General features: G+C 49.7%; 1 protein-coding gene across 4 annotated transcripts in view; it reads left to right on the top strand.

The window, feature by feature from the left end:
• ddx4 (DEAD (Asp-Glu-Ala-Asp) box polypeptide 4) overlaps positions 1-15862 on the top strand; it is a 99399-nt gene that overhangs the window by 10180 nt on the left and 73357 nt on the right. Inside the window, exon 1 of one of the 4 annotated variants that reach the window (XM_078219072.1) lies at positions 13604-13777. The exons of 1 other annotated variant lie outside the window; for it this stretch is intronic. The gene's annotated coding sequence lies outside the window, so the exon portion shown is untranslated. Of the gene's footprint in view, positions 1-13603; positions 13871-14504; positions 14631-15862 lie in introns of those variants that run through there. 2 more of the 4 variants (XM_078219065.1, XM_078219080.1) reach the window with 2 other exon arrangements.

Below are 15862 nucleotides of genomic sequence, written 5' to 3'. Positions count from 1 at the left end.
CTCAATGACTGCAGTGTCCCAATTAAAGTTGAACCAGAGAAGCAGCTTCAGCCTCAGGCAATTGAACACTAACATTCACATTATGTTATATTCAGGTAGCAATTATAGATCACCCCCCACTCCTCCAAATAAAAGGTTTTGCTATGAGTACTCTCATGGTCCCACTCATGCCTACTTTTTTGTGGGATATTTGGAACATTCATTATTCCAGTCCTACTCAGGCACCCTTCTTTTCTCTTTTTCTGGTACACTGATGATTATATTGGTGTCTCACCTGCTCTCTCTCCATGAACTGGAAAATTTAATTGACTTTGTTTCCAATTGCCACCATCTCTGACCCTTCTCTTCCGCAACCTCTCTGCCTCCATTTCTGGAGCTGGGCTATCATAGAAATCATAGAAATCATAGAAACCCTACAGTGCAGAAGGAGGCCATTCGGCCCATCGAGTCTGCACCGACTACAATCCCACCCAGGCCCTATCCCCACATATTTACCCACTAATCCCTCTAACCTACGCATCCCAGGACTCTAAGGGGCAATTTTTAACCTGGCCAATCAACCTAACCCGCACATCTTTGGACTGTGGGAGGAAACCGGAGCACCCGGAGGAAACCCACGCAGACACGAGGAGAATGTGCAAACTCCACACAGACAGTGACCCGGGCTTGGAATCGAACCCAGGACCCTGGAGCTGTGAAGCAGCAGTGCTAACCACTGTGCTACTGTGCCGCCCCCACTGTGCTACCGTGCCGCCCACTAATATTCACTACAAACGCACAGCCAGAGTGTGGTGACTAGGGGAATTTCACAGTAACTTCATTGCAGGTTTAATGTAAGCCTTACTTGTGACGAATAAATAAACTTTAATTTTAACTTTAATCTCCGCTAGCCTGGACGGGTGCAGCTTCAACACTCGAGAAGCTCAATGCCATCCAGGACAAAGCAGCTCACTTGATTGGCACCCCACCCACTACCTCCAACATCCATTCCCCTCCACCACTGATGCATAGTGGCAGCAATGTGTGAACGAAACAAAGAACAATACAGCACAGGAACAGGCCCTTCGGCCCTCCAAGCCCGCGCCGCTCCCTGGTCCAAACTAGACCATTCTTTTGTATCCCTCCATTCCCACTCCGTTCCTATGGCTATCTCGATAAGTCTTAAACGTTCCCAGTGTGTCCGCCTCCACCACCTTGCCCGGCAGCGCATTCCAGGCCCCCACCACCCTCTGTGTAAAATACGTCCTTCTGATATCCGTGTTAAACCTCCCCCCCCCTCACCTTGAACCTATAACTCCTCGTGAACGTCACCACCGACCTGGGAAAAAGCTTCCCACCGTTCACCCTATCTATGCCTTTCATAATTTTATACACCTCTATCAGGTCACCCGTCATCCTCCGTCTTTCCAGTGAGGACAACCCCTGTTTACCCAATCTCTCCTCATAACTAAGCCCTTCCATACCAGGCAACATCCTGGTAAACCTCCTCTGCACTCTCTCTAAAGCCTCCACGTCCTTCTGGTAGTGTGGCGACCAGAACTGGGCGCAGTTTTCCAAATGCTGCCATCCAGATGATGCACCACAGCAACTCACCAAAACTCCTTCGACAATACCTTCCAAATCCATGACCTCTACCTCTTAAAAGATCAAGTGCAGCAGATACATGGGATCCGTGTAGGGCAATCTCCTTTTTCCCTCAGAGTCCCTCCCAACACTCAAATTCATAACACCAGATTCCCGTGTCTATGGCTTGAACAGAATGACCAACATGTCAAGCTTCTTCTGATAACTCACAATCGCTTTATCGAACTATCGAGAAGGTCTGCACTCAGCAAACACAAAATGCAATTACAATTTCAGTTATGTTACCAGAATCATGTCCCATTAGAGGCTAAACCCCCACCCTGTTCCTGAGTTAATGCATAATCTTTATATCCTAACTTAACATTTACAATCACCCTTCAGTTTGTCTTCCAATGGAGTTGTAGCCATGATGTAGAGATGCCGGCGTTGGACTGGGGTAGGCACATTAAGAAGCCTCACAACACCAGGTTAAAGTCCAACAGGTTTATTTGGTAACATGATCTTTCGGAGCGCTGCTTCTTCATCAGGTAAGTGGGAGTTGGGTTCACAAACACAGCATATATAGACACAAACTCAATTACAAGATAAGAACACCATCCACCAGGTACATGGTACATACTCCTGTGACTCGGAGTAACATTGTCTACCTGACACATCATACATATCTATCTATCTATCCACACCATACCTGACACACTGCAGGAAAGGATGTCCTGAGGCATGGTACATTGGTGAGACCATGCAGACGCTACAACAATGGATGAATGGACACCGCTCGACAATCACCAGGCAGGAGTGCTCCCTTCCTGTCAGAGAACGCTTCAGCAGTCAAGAGCATTCAGCCTCTGACCTTTGGGTAAGCGTTCTCTAAGGCGGCCTTCAAGACACACAACAACGCAGAATTGCCGAGCAGAAACTGACAGCCAAGTTCCGCACACATGAGGACGGCCTCAACCGGGATCTTGGGTTCATGTCACACCATCCAGAACCCCCACGCCTTGCCTGGGCTTGCAAAATCTCACTAACTGTCCTGGCTAATTCACACCTCTTTAACTTATGATTAAATCTCTCTCCACTTGCATTGTCTGTACCTGTAAAGAGTTGATTACCTGTTACTCGCATTCCATCCATTATCTTGTAATTGAGTTTGTGTCTATATATGCTGTGTTTGTGAACCCAACTCCCACTTACCTGATGAAGGAGCAGAAGCTTATGCTACCAAATAACCCTGTTGGACTTTAATCTGGTGTTGTGAGACTTCTTGCAATGGAGTTGTAGGTGGAATTGACCAGACTCTACAGACGTTTTTGACTGTGGGGTCCCACAATTTCTGTTCACAATTATACCATTTCTGTTGCTGATCTGGTCAACATATTTCCCAAATTTGGTATGAGGCCAAACTTTTGTTCGGATTGGTAATTTATAATTTATGATCTCATCCATAAAATCCCTTTATAAGAGAAAGGGCTTTCTGTGAAAGACACGTCGTCTACTTCTGCTGATAATTGACCCTAAGAATGCCAGTCTTTCATGCCTTTGCTTCTTGTATTTACACAGCACTGGAGCTGATCCCCTTCCATTGTTTGGTTCTTTAGGTCATCAAGTCCTTATCTCTTCCCCCATTGTAGTTGTAGGACACATATGTTTATTGCACCTTTCGTCTCAATTGAGCTTTGTGATTGTCTGGTCCCATCTAAATTTGTAACTCCAGCAGAAACTAAAACAAGGAATAATTAACCCATTGTTGTCCTTCAACATCAACACCTGCAATTTCCTCTTCAAGCCACACACCATCTCGGGTTCGGGACGCATTTTGTCGCCCGGATCCGATTACTGTACTCTGCCGCAGAGTGTTTGATTAAGGTTAACGGGTCCCTGACGGCGCCCCTTCGCTTTGGGAGAGGAGTATGGCAGGGCTGCCCCTTGTCCGGTCAACTGTATTCCGTATGCGTGGAGCCATTCCTGCGCCTCTTGCGGAGGAGGTTGTCAGGTTTGGCCCTGCGTGGACCGGACGTAGGGGTGGTCCTGTCAGCTTACCCCGATGACGTGCTCCTCATGTTCACGGACCCGGCTGACCTACAGAGGATGCGAGAATGCCAGGCGGTGTACTCCGCAGCGTCCTCCGCCAGGATCAACTGGGCCAAGTGCTCCGGACTCCTTGTCGGTCCTTGGGAGACGGACCCCCTTCCGGAGGAGCTCAGGCCTTTCACCTGGAGCAGGACCAACCTCCTCTACTTGGGGCCCATCTCTGCCCAGCCGAGGAATCCTGGCCGGCGAACTGGCGGGAGCTGGAGGCCAAAGTCTCCGCCCGCCTGAATCGCTGGACAGGACTGCTCCGAGTGCTGTCCTACGGGGCACGAGTTCGCGTCATAAACCAGCTGGTCGCCTCCATGCTGTGGTACCGGCTGGTCCCTTTGACCCCTCCCCCTGGCTTTGTCGCCGATATCCAGAGAACCCTCCTGCGGTTCTTCTGGCACAATCGACTGCACTGGGTCCCTGCTGCGGTTCTGCATCTCCCGCTTGAGGAGGGCGGACAAGGTCTGGTGTGCCTCCGCACTCAGATAGCGACCTTCCGCCTCCAGGCCCTGCAGAGGTACCTTTACGTTGAGCCCCCTCCACAGTGGTGTGCCATGGTGACGTATTTCTTCCGCCAGTGGCACGGCCTGAATTATGACGTGCAGCTCCTGCATATCGAACTGGGGCGTGCTTCGACCGCCCTGCAGGAGTTGCCCGTCTTTTACCAGGACCTCCTCACTGTCTGGAACAAGGTCACCTCGTGACGCAGCTCTCCCCCGTCAGGAGTAGCGGCTCTCATGCGAGAGCCGCTGCTCAGGAATCCGCTCCTCCAGCCGTATGACTTCAGGTGGCTGGCGGAGAGGAGGGCTGTGGACGCCGGGGTGACCAGAATCGGGGACGTGCTCGATGGCGGAGGGGCGGGCTGGATGAGTCCCCGCGTGCTGGCTGAGCGCGCGGGGACGACCGTCCGGCATGCGGCCAAAGCCATCCTAGACCTTAGGACGGTCGTGCTCGGCCCCGGAACTGCATGCAAACTCGAGACGGCGCAGACGTGCGGTGGGATCCCGCCCGAGCGTTCCCCTGTTCGGACGGAATTCCACATTGGCCCAAAGCCTCAGCCCCCCTCCCTGGGTGAGGTGCCCCACAGCCTGAGCCGCCTCGCGGAAATGTCCTCCATGCCTTTTTCTACCGCACGGAGGCGTTTCCTGTGCACACCTTCCACTACCGCCTCCTCGCCTGTCGCCCGGATACACCTTGGCGGGCCTTGTTGCCGCTGGGCGGCGGAGGTCCCTGCTGGAGGTCCCTCTACGGAGGGATCTCCCCCAATTACGTCGGGGACCTGGGGTGGAGGGTGATGCATGCAGCAGTTCTGCACAACCGTAGGATTCAGTGGTTCACGGGCTCCGAAGACTGCCCTTTCTGTGGCCTTGTGGAGTCCGTGGACCATGTCTATGTTGTGTGTCTTAGGCTGCACTCCCTTTATGTTTTCCTAAAAAACCTTTTATTGATGTTTTGCTTGCACTTCAGTCCCACGCTCCTGATCTACGGACACCCGGTGCGGAGAGGGGAGGGTCGGGATGGCGACCTCCTCGTGAACCTGCTCCTGGGCCTGGCGAAACGCGCCATTTACCGGTCCAGGCAGCGGGCGATCGAGGGGGCCGTCCATCCTGATTGTCTGCCCCTCTACCGCGACTACGTTCGCGGCCAGCTGTCCCTGGAGAGGGAGCATGCGGTGTCCACGGGCGCGGTTGACACCTTCCGGGCCCGCTGGGCACCGCAGGGGTTGGGGTGCGTTATCGACCCTAATAATCACATTTTAATTTGATGTTTTTAAGTTTCCTTTGTACTTTGATTTCTGTTCGGGCTGTTCCCCTCCTTTTTGGGGAGCTGCCCCTTTTACTTTGTCCTGACTTAATTTGAGTTTGTTTATTTGGTTTGACCTAAAAAGAGGCCACACACCATCCTGATTTGGAACTATATTGCTTTTTCTCTGAAAAAGAGTCATATGGATTTGAAATATTAACCCTGCTTTTCTCTTCAAAGGTACTGCCAGACCTGCTGAGCTTTTTGAACATTTTCTGTTTTTGTTTGCCATTCCTTTACTGTCACGGAGTCAATATCCTGGAACTCCCTCCCTAATTGCACTGTGGTTGTACCTACACACCACATGGGCTGAAGCAGTTTAAGAAGGCAGCTCACCACTTATTCCTCAAAGGCAATTAGGGATGGACAATAAAAGGAATACAGGAAGAACTCACCTGATGAAGGAGCCTGAGACTCCGAAAGCTAGTGCTGCCAAATAAACCTGTTGGACTTTAATCTGGTGTCGTGAGACTTCTTACTATACAGGAAGAAGGCAGGGGAATGGCACTAGGTGAACTGTTCATTTGGAGAGCTGATGCAGACACAGTGGACTGAATGGCTTCCTTCTGCACTGTAACAATTCTCTGATTCGGTGAAACATTTCCAACATCTGCAGTATTTTCCTGTTAAGCAACATCTTGATTTTAGAATTCTCCCCCATGTTTTCAAAATGTCATCCACGGCCCTCCACATACCCACACTCTCCCCCCCCCATCCCCAGCAAACTTTGTAATCTTCTCCAGCCCCACAACCCACTAAGCTATCTCCATTCCTCTAATTCTGGTCTCTGGATTCATTCCGTGTCAGATAACATTGCATTCTCCTCTCCACCTGTGGTGAACCATCGTTGGTTACCACTGTGGGTTATTCCTATGTTACTGTTGGGTTAGGGGGTTGCCACTGTGGGGGTTGTATAATGTTGTTGGGTTAGGGTGTTTACCTGTGGTAGATGTTGTTGTGGCATATCCCGGTCGGGCCCCGCCTCCTGGGGAGAGGTATAAGACCCTCTGCTCCGGCGGGACCCCTCCAGTCTGAACTGGTGTACTCGTGTTAGTTAGTTCCATTGTTTGCTAATAAAAGCCTTCAATAGCTGAAGCCTTGTTCCACGTGCTTGATTGTCGCGCATCAATTTTATTAGCAAACATAAAACTCTCAACAGTAAAAAGGGAGTATGGAACAAATATTAAAACCAGAACGTCTGGCGCTGGACCCACGTGCGGTCGGTGCCGCTAACACCTTCGACCACTGGTGGAAGTGTTTCGAAGACTACCTGGCAGCCTCTGTAGCTGTTACTACAGACAATGACAAACTCCAGGTCCTCCACGCGAGGGTAAGCGACACGATTTATCTTGTGATTCGTGCGGCCACCACTTACCCGAGGGCCATCGAGCTCTTGAAGAAACGATACACGAGACCACCCAACGAGATACACGCTCGTTACCTCCTCGCTACACGACGTCGGCAGTCGGGCGAAACCATGGAGGACTACGCCAATGAGCTCTTGCAGCTTGCCAGGGGTTGCGATTGTAAAGATGTGTCAGCAGAGCAATATATGTACGACCTCGCCCGAGATGCGTTCGTAGCAGGGGTAGGGTCCTCGTACATCCGGCTTAAGTTACTAGAGAAAGGGAACCTCAACTTGACCCAAGCGATGGAGATGGCTGAGATGCTGGAAGCAGCGTCGAAAAGCTTGGCTCTGTACCCCGAAGACCACGTGGAGACAACGTGGCAAGAGCAAGCACAAATCCCTCCTCGCCCCACGGGCTCGCGCTCCCATATCGATCCGACGACGCCGGCAGCTCCAGGCGGCCAGCGATGCTATTTTTGCGGCGGGGCCAAGCATTCACGGCAACAGTGTCCTGCAAAAACGGCAATCTGCAGCCAGTGTGGTAAAAAGGGCCACTATGCTAAAGTTTGCAGGTCGAAGCCCAAAAACGGCAGTGCAGCCTGTGACCCTCCAGAGCGGAGACAATCTCCTTCGGCGTCGCAGTACCCACGAGGTCCGACCACGTGCGAATCCAGGATGGCGCCATCGTGGCTGACGGAGGAGGAGGAAGACCACCAGGAGTCGCTACGTTTGGCGCCCTCACCCACGTGCGATTCATGGGGGCGGCCATCATGGTCAACGACGACTAGGAGCGACCAGCAGGGGTCCTCAGCATCAACCTCGGCTGCATGCAGTGACGCCCAGGGGCCAACGGTGGCGTCGATCTCTCTGGACCAGACAAAGCACCACAGGCTTGATAATTCCATGATGAACATCAAGGTAAATGGTCGTACTGTGTATTGTCTGTTTGACAGTGGGAGCACCGAGAGTTTTATTCACCCTGACACTGCAAAAAGGTGTGGACTCTGGGTTCTACCTGCCAAACAGACAATTTCCATGGCATCACGGTCCCGGTCTGTACCGATCCAAGGACGGTGTATGGTAACCCTAGAGGTACAGGGCACAATTTACGAGCAATACAGGCTCCTTGTGTTACCGCACCTTTGTGCGCCAATTCTCCTCGGACTAAATTTTATGGTCCACATGAAGAGTGTGATCCTACAGTACGGTGGGCCATTCCCTTCACTGGCAGTAGGGAATCAGCCGCAGCCTCCAAATTGCCCAAAGTGCCCCGCATGCAATCTTTCCACACTAAAAATCACCACACCTTCTTTATTTAAGAATCTGGTACCAGGCTGCAAGCCCATCGCTACTAAGAGTAGGCGTTACAGCGCTGAAGACCGGATCTTTATCAGATCTGAGGTTCAGCGGCTCCTCAAGGAAGGGATCATACAGGCCAGTGCTAGTCCGTGGAGAGCGCAGGTCGTGGTGGTTAAAAGCGGGAACAAACCTTGGATGGTCATCGACTACAGTCAGACCATTAACCGTTATACGCAGCTGGATGCGTATCCTCTCCCGCGCATTTCTGATATGGTCAATCAGATTGCGCAGTACCGGGTGTTCTCTACCATAGACCTTAAGTCCGCCTACCATCAACTCCCCATCCGCCCAGAGGACCGACAATACACGGCTTTTGAGGCGGATGGTCGTCTATACCATTTTCTCAGGGTTCCATTTGGTGTCACCAATGGGGTCTCGGTTTTCCAGCGTGCTATGGACCGAATGGTGGACCAGAACGGGTTGCGGGCTACCTTCCCGTACCTGGATAACGTCACCATCTGCGGCCATGACCAGCAGGACCATGACACGAATCTCCAACACTTTCTGCGCACTGCATCTCGCCTGAATCTGACCTATAACAGGGAGAAGTGCGTATTCCGTACGCGCAGGTTAGCTATCCTTGGATACGTGGTGGAAAACGGGGTCATTGGCCCTGATCCAGACCGTATGCGCCCCCTTACTGAACTTCCCTTGCCCGCTAGCACAAAAGCACTGAGGAGATGCCTCGGCTTCTTTTCGTATTATGCGCAGTGGGTCCCCAACTACGTGGACAAAGCTCGTCCGCTCATCAAGTCCACGACCTTCCCACTCACGCCGGAGGCCCAATTGGCCTTCAAGGCTTTGAAAAGCGACATTGCGAAAGCCACGATGCACGCGGTGGATGAATCCATCCCTTTCCAGGTGGAAAGTGATGCATCTGATTTCGCCCTACCGCCACACTAAACCAGGCAGGCAGGCCCGTCGCGTTCTTTTCCCGCACCCTTCAAGGCCCCGAAATTCGGCACTCAGCGGTGGAGAAGGAGGCTCAGGCCATTGTGGAGGCCGTCAGACACTGGCGCCATTACCTGGCGGGGAAGCGGTTCACCCTGATCACGGATCAACGATCCGTGGCGTTTATGTTCAGTAACACGCAGAGGGGCAAGATCAAGAACGATAAGATCTTGCGGTGGAGAATTGAGCTCTCCACCTATAATTACGATATTATGTATCGTCCAGGGAAGCTCAATGAGCCCTCGGATGCCCTTTCGCGCGGAACATGCGCCATCATGCAGGAGGACCGCTTGAAGGCCCTCCACAATGACCTGTGCCATCCTGGAGTCACCCGACTCTACCACTTCGTAAAAGCCCGCAACCTGCCCTACTCGGTGGAGGATGTCAGGTCAGTGACGAGAAGCTGTCGGATTTGCGCGGAATGCAAACCGCACTTTTATCGACCGGACCGGGCACAATTGGTCAAGGCCACTCGCCCCTTCGAGAGGCTGAGTGTGGATTTTAAGGGCCCCCTTCCCTCAACGGACCGGAATGTCTATTTTCTCAATATAATAGATGAGTACTCCCGGTTCCCGTTTGTTGTCCCCTGTGCGGACACGTCGACTGCCACAGTGATTAAGGCATTCAGTGATCTTTTTACCCTGTTCGGGTACCCCTGCTACATACATAGCGACAGGGGCTCGTCGTTCATGAGTAACGACTTGAGGCAATTCCTGCTCTCATACGGGATTGCCTCTAGTAGAACCACGAGCTACAACCCTAGGGGTAACGGACAGGTGGAGAGGGAGAATGCTACAGTCTGGAAGGCTGTCCTACTGGCGCTGAAATCCAGGGGCCTTCCAGTCTCCCGTTGGCAGGAGGTCCTTCCAAATGCGCTTCATTCCATCCGCTCCCTCCTGTGTACGGCAACCAATGTTACTCCCCACGAGAGGATGTTCTCATTCCCTCGGAAGTCGTCCTCGGGGATCTCCTTACCAGCCTGGTTGACGTACCCAGGACCCGTCCTTCTGCGGCGACATGTGAGGGCCCGCAGGTCCGACCCCTTGGTCGAACCGGTCCAACTCCTCCACACCAACCCTCAGTATGCCTATGTGGCATATCCTGACGGGCGAGAGGACACAGTCTCCATCCGAGACCTGGCGCCCGCAGGGGACGTAGCAACTCCTGTCGCTCCCATACCCCCTGTCACGAATCCCCTATCACTTATTTCTTCCCCAGACGTGGCGCGGTCAGCACCGGGACCAGTGCATAACAGTTATACTCCCATGTACAGCTTGCCTGAGACTCGGAGATCAGCGCCACCATAGAAGGTTCCAGGATCCCCTGCACCATCGCCTCACCAGGGTCAACCGGCCCGGGAGTCCTCGAGGGGACAGCCGGACGCTGTTTTGGAGAGAACGCCACCGCAAGCACCTGCTCCGGTGTCGCAACCGGTGTTGAGGAGATCACAGCGACGGTGCGGTCCTCCAGACCGTCTGGACTTGTGAATTTTGTACATATGTGACCTGTTTTCGCACCCCGCCGGCCTTTGTTTTTAAAGGAGGGGTGAATGTGGTGAACCATCGTTGGTTACCACTGTGGGTTATTCCTATGTTACTGTTGGGTTAGGGGGTTGCCACTGTGGGGGTTGTATAATGTTGTTGGGTTAGGGTGTTTACCTGTGGTAGATGTTGTTGTGGCACATCCCGGTCGGGCCCCGCCTCCTGGGGAGAGGTATAAGACCCTCTGCTCCGGCGGGACCCCTCCAGTCTGAACTGGTGTACTCGTGTTAGTTAGTTCCATTGTTTGCTAATAAAAGCCTTCAATAGCTGAAACTTTGTTCCACGTGCTTGATTGTCGCGCATCACCACCTGCCCCTCACCTCACTCCTGTCCTCAAGGATCACTTTCATCTCCCTACCCATGAACATATTGAATTCAAAATTAATCTCATTTAAAAATGCCTCCAAGACCATGCTGCAGCTAACCTCTCCAGCCAAATGTTGCCACCTGCGGCTCTTTAACTCTGACCTGTTGTGCAACCCTCCCTTCCATCAGCTCTGTGAACGTCTGCCTCAAGTACTTTAACTTCACATCTCTCCTCCTTCCATTCAAACTCTCACCAAAATCTTTACTTTTTCAGAGATGCTCTCTTCACTCTTCTGCTATTGCTTAGGGACAATTTCTCCTCTGTATTGTGCCCTGGACTGTAATAAATGCCATCTTACACTTAGTCAATCAATGCAAGTTTGTTTTTGTACAAATTCATTCCAATATGAAACACAATGTAGAAAAGTGTAATTTATCTTGACAAGGTTATTAATGCAACAACGAAGATGGGTCATTTTTAGGCCCATTTAAAAACAGAATTATTACAGCATAATAAAACCCTGTGTTTAAGGTGCAATAAATTTATCAGCAAAGAAACTGGCTCACATTACCCTGAAATAAAACTCAAAATGATTGTTGTGTAGTGAATTCTTTTCACTTCATTTATAAACTAAGCTGATCTTTCTCTACACCTAGCTATGGCTGTAATATTATATTCTGCATCCTCTCCTTTCCTTCTCCCCTACGTACTCTATGAATGTTATGCTTTGTCTGTATAGCGCACACAAAACTGTACTTTTCACTGTATCCCAATACATGTGACAATAATAAATCATATTTTTAAAAAGTTAAGATTTCACCTGCACATAACACTTCCTTTGCATTTCCTTTTCTCTCAATCAAACACTTACCGATTGTTATAATAATATGGAAAGGTTAAACATTGACCTGTTTCTGAATTAATGTTGAGATGAGATTTGGTACGTTTGAAATTGTAGCACTCATTTTTAAAAATGAAAGTGTGTGATTTCCATAAAGTCCTTTCCTCATTGATACCTAATCTTAGGATACCAGTAAATCTGGTGAATAACATTGGTGGCAGAATGAGGCCTTCCGGCCCCAGACTTAATTGAGGCAAGATGTGGAGATACCGGTGTTGGTCTGGGGTGGGCACAGTAAGAAGTCTCACAACACCAGGTTAAAATCCAACAGGTTTATTTGGAATCATGAGCTTTCGGTGTGCTGCTCCTTCATCAGGTGAGTCAATTGAGGCAAAGCCAGGAATGTGGTGAGGTCCCCCACCTGCCACACTCCCACTTGAATAAAAGCTGCCCTTCCAGGCAGGGCATTGAATTCCAACCAATATTACCCAGTTCTACTGGGACAATCGTTGACATCTGGAACTACTTATGCTGCCTCAACTTTTTTTAAAGTTTCTTTATTAGTGTCACATGTAGGCTTACATTAATACTGCAATGAAGTTACTGTGAAAATCTCCTAGTCACTACACTCCGGCACCTGTTCGGGTACACTGAGGGAGAATTTAGCATGGCCAATACATCCAATCAGCACATCTTTTGGACTGTGGGAGGAAACCGGAGCACCCGGAGGAAAACCACACAGACATGGGGCAGCACGGTAACATAGTGGTTAGCACTGCTGCTTCACAGCGCCAGGAACCTGGGTTCGATTCCTGGGTTGGGTCACTGTCTGTGTGGAGTTTGCATGTTCTCCCCATATCTGCATGGATTTCCCCTGGGTGCTCCGGTTTCCTCCCAGTCGTGCTGCTTAGGTGCATCGACCCGAACAGGCGCCTGACTGTGGCGACTAGGGGAATTTCACAGTAACTTCATTGCAGTGTTAATGTAAGCCTTACTTGCGACTAATAAATAAACTTTACTTTAGAATGTGCAGACTCCACACAGTGACCCAAGCCAGGAATCAAACCTGGGTCCCTGGCGCTATGAGGCAGCAGTGTTAACCACTGTGCTGCCCTGCACTAGTTTGTACTTTGCATTATCATGTTCAAATGCTTTTTATAAGAGCAAAATTAAAATACATATTCCAACAAAATGTCATATTCGACTCGACTCTGTTTCTCCACAGATGCTGAACTTTTCCAGAATTTTCTGTTTTTAATTCAAATTCTTTTTCTCTACCTTGTGTGGGAGATTAAAAGCTTGCCCTCCTGTATTTGAAGCCTCTTGGTCTGACTGTTGTGAGGGATTAATAACTGCTAATTGTGGGTGATTGAAAGTTGCCTAGATCGAATCAAGGACTTCCATCTGTTTTTATTTGTAATCTGTTTGGTTAATGTGAGAGATTGATAAACGTTACATTCAAATGGACCTCTTGGAAAAGCGCGTTTGGTAACGTAGCCTTTTCATGTGCTAAAATTTCTAAATTAGCACCTATAGGAGTTTCAAGCTTTCTTTTGCAGCACAGTGGCATGCCCTGAGGTTGTGAAAGACATTTTATAAATGCAAGTTCTTTCAGTAACAACCGTTTATGTTGTAATCTATGTAAATCGGTTAAATAATGTTACCTACCAATAAACACTCAAATTGGTATGGTAATAACTAGCTGCTTATTTTTATATTTCCAGAACCCTAGAATACTTTGTCACGATCAAAAAACCTTTGGGTATAATTGTTATACTATTAGGGGGCCATCTAGTGCTAAGAATATGCAAATACCGCTGTTAAGAAAACAGTCGATTAGCTGGCAAAAAAAACCTGCTCCTTTTAAAGTAAATATTTAGACCAAGAACTCGGGCTTTGGCCTCAGGGCTTGGAGAAGTTTAGGACCCAGCGGAAATGTGTAGTTTGTTTTCAGCCTGTACTTAAAGGTGAGAGTATCCAGGCACTGCCTGTATTGATTGGTTGTTTATAAGAGGAGAAAAATGTGGGTTTAAACTGTTGTACAGGTTAGCGAAGCGAAGGTAAGTTATGGACCAGGTTGTTTAGTGCGTATGTCATTGGGAGTTTCATAGAAACAACAACAATAATGTATTTGTTACCTTTTGAGAGAATATTGATCCTGCCTGTTTTGCAGACCCCCCCCCCCCCCGTAAATTACTTGATTGATCTCGGTTGCTGTTTGGGAGTGTTTTCTACGGCCGTTTATTTTGGTGTGAAATGCTTACGTAAAACAAATCAAAGTTAAAAGTGTATTTATTAGTGTTACAAGTAGGCTTATATTAACACTGCAATGAAGTTACTGTGAAAATCAGGTATTGACTTAGTGGAAACTTGACTCCCTCCGGCATTTTTTGGTTTGCTTTTGTGTTACAGATTGGTCTGGTAGTTAAGTATGCTAGGGTTTGAGATTACTTGCGTAAAGTATGTGTAACTTTCTTTTTCAACAACGTTTGCATCAATTTGGAGATCACCAATGCCCTCTAAGTGAGCAGATGGAATACCATTCTCTTTAATTACTGAAAGTTAGTGCTATTTACTTTGGGTCCTCAAGTGCGTGGTTTTTATTTCGGATGGGGGGGAGGGAGAGGTTGACTTCCCTCTGATGTACGCAAAGGGTTAACTAGTAGCTTCACTGATGCAACCCCGGTAGTTGCTGCAGTGGTTGCAGCTGAGCACTGGGACAGGTAGTTTGCCCGGTAGTTGCTGCGGTGGCTACAGCTGAGCACTGGGGCAGGCAGCCCCGGGAGTTGCTACAGTGGTTGCAGCTGAGCACTGGGACAGGTAGTTTGCCCGGTAGTTGCTGCGGTGGTTACAGCTGAGCACTGGGACAGGCAGCCCCGGGAGTTGCTGCGGTGGTTACAGCTGAGCACTGGGACAGGCAGCCCCGGGAGTTGCTGCAGTGGTTACAGCTGAGCACTGGGACAGGCAGTTTGCCTGGGAATTGCTGCGGTGGTTACAGCTGAGCACTGGGGCGGGGCGGAGGTCTAGCTGCGTCCCCGGGTTCCACCACATCTCTGCGTCACAATGGGTGCAGAGCCGTGCGCGTCACGGGGTCACGTGCCCCTGGCGGAGGGGCCACATGAGGCTGGAAAAGGCGCCAAACTGAGGCGAGGAGGAGGCCGCAAGCCCTCCCCTAAAATATCCCTCGTAAGTGAAATACCCCGCTCTGGGGCAGGGTAGCACAGCAACTGTGGCTCAAATAAATACCCCATGCTCCGGGAGGGGGAGGCTAACCTGCTGACTGGGTGTCAGTTCATGGCTTGGACCGACCCTCGTGTTCGCCAGCAGCTGGAAAGAGCTTTGAGGCCCCAAGTAAATACTTCTGTTCAGAGTCTGTCGAGTGTGTAAAATAATGTAAGGATTATATCGCGTAATAGTGGGGTTGGGGTGTATGTCGACCGGTCTTTTGTTCTGCCCTGAGGCTTGCAAATTGGGGCGTTTTAGCTAAAACCCAGTTTTCTGAGCATAACCACCATGAACTGGAGCCTGGAGGGAAGATGGGCTTTAAATTCGAGACGGATTTCCAGAGGGAACTGGAATCTGAACAGAGGTGGGACCAATGTCCTTGGGGGTTGGTTTCCAGAGTGCTGTCGGGCAAGATTTAAACTAACTTCATAGGATTCACTAACTGACAGAGGGTAAATGAAGTGTAAATAATTGGGAGAAATGGATGGCATAAGTAAGAAATTATACATGCATAGTAAGCTTTACATAGATGTGCAAAGTATGGCAAATAAAGGTGAGTTTGTAGATGCAAACAGCCATGGGATGTGTGATACCAGAGACCTGGGTACTAAATATTCTGCTGGATGCAAAGGTGTTCAAGAAAGAAGAGGATTTGTGGTCGTGGTGGTCAGAGAAGATATCCTAGGGCGGTAAAGAACGTAATCTATTTACTACCATTATGCTACTGAGTGTATTCTATTGTCTTCCAGAGTGGGAAAGATGAAGAACTAACTTGCAAGGAAATTGGATGTGCAAAAATAATGATCTTGAATTACCCAGAGGTAGAC

This window comes from Mustelus asterias, chromosome 1 (assembly GCF_964213995.1).
Source record: "Mustelus asterias chromosome 1, sMusAst1.hap1.1, whole genome shotgun sequence".
NCBI classification, from domain to species: Eukaryota; Metazoa; Chordata; class Chondrichthyes; order Carcharhiniformes; family Triakidae; genus Mustelus; species Mustelus asterias.
The sequence above is the reverse complement of the archived record's forward strand: the minus strand, read 5'-3'. Positions and strand labels throughout refer to the sequence as shown.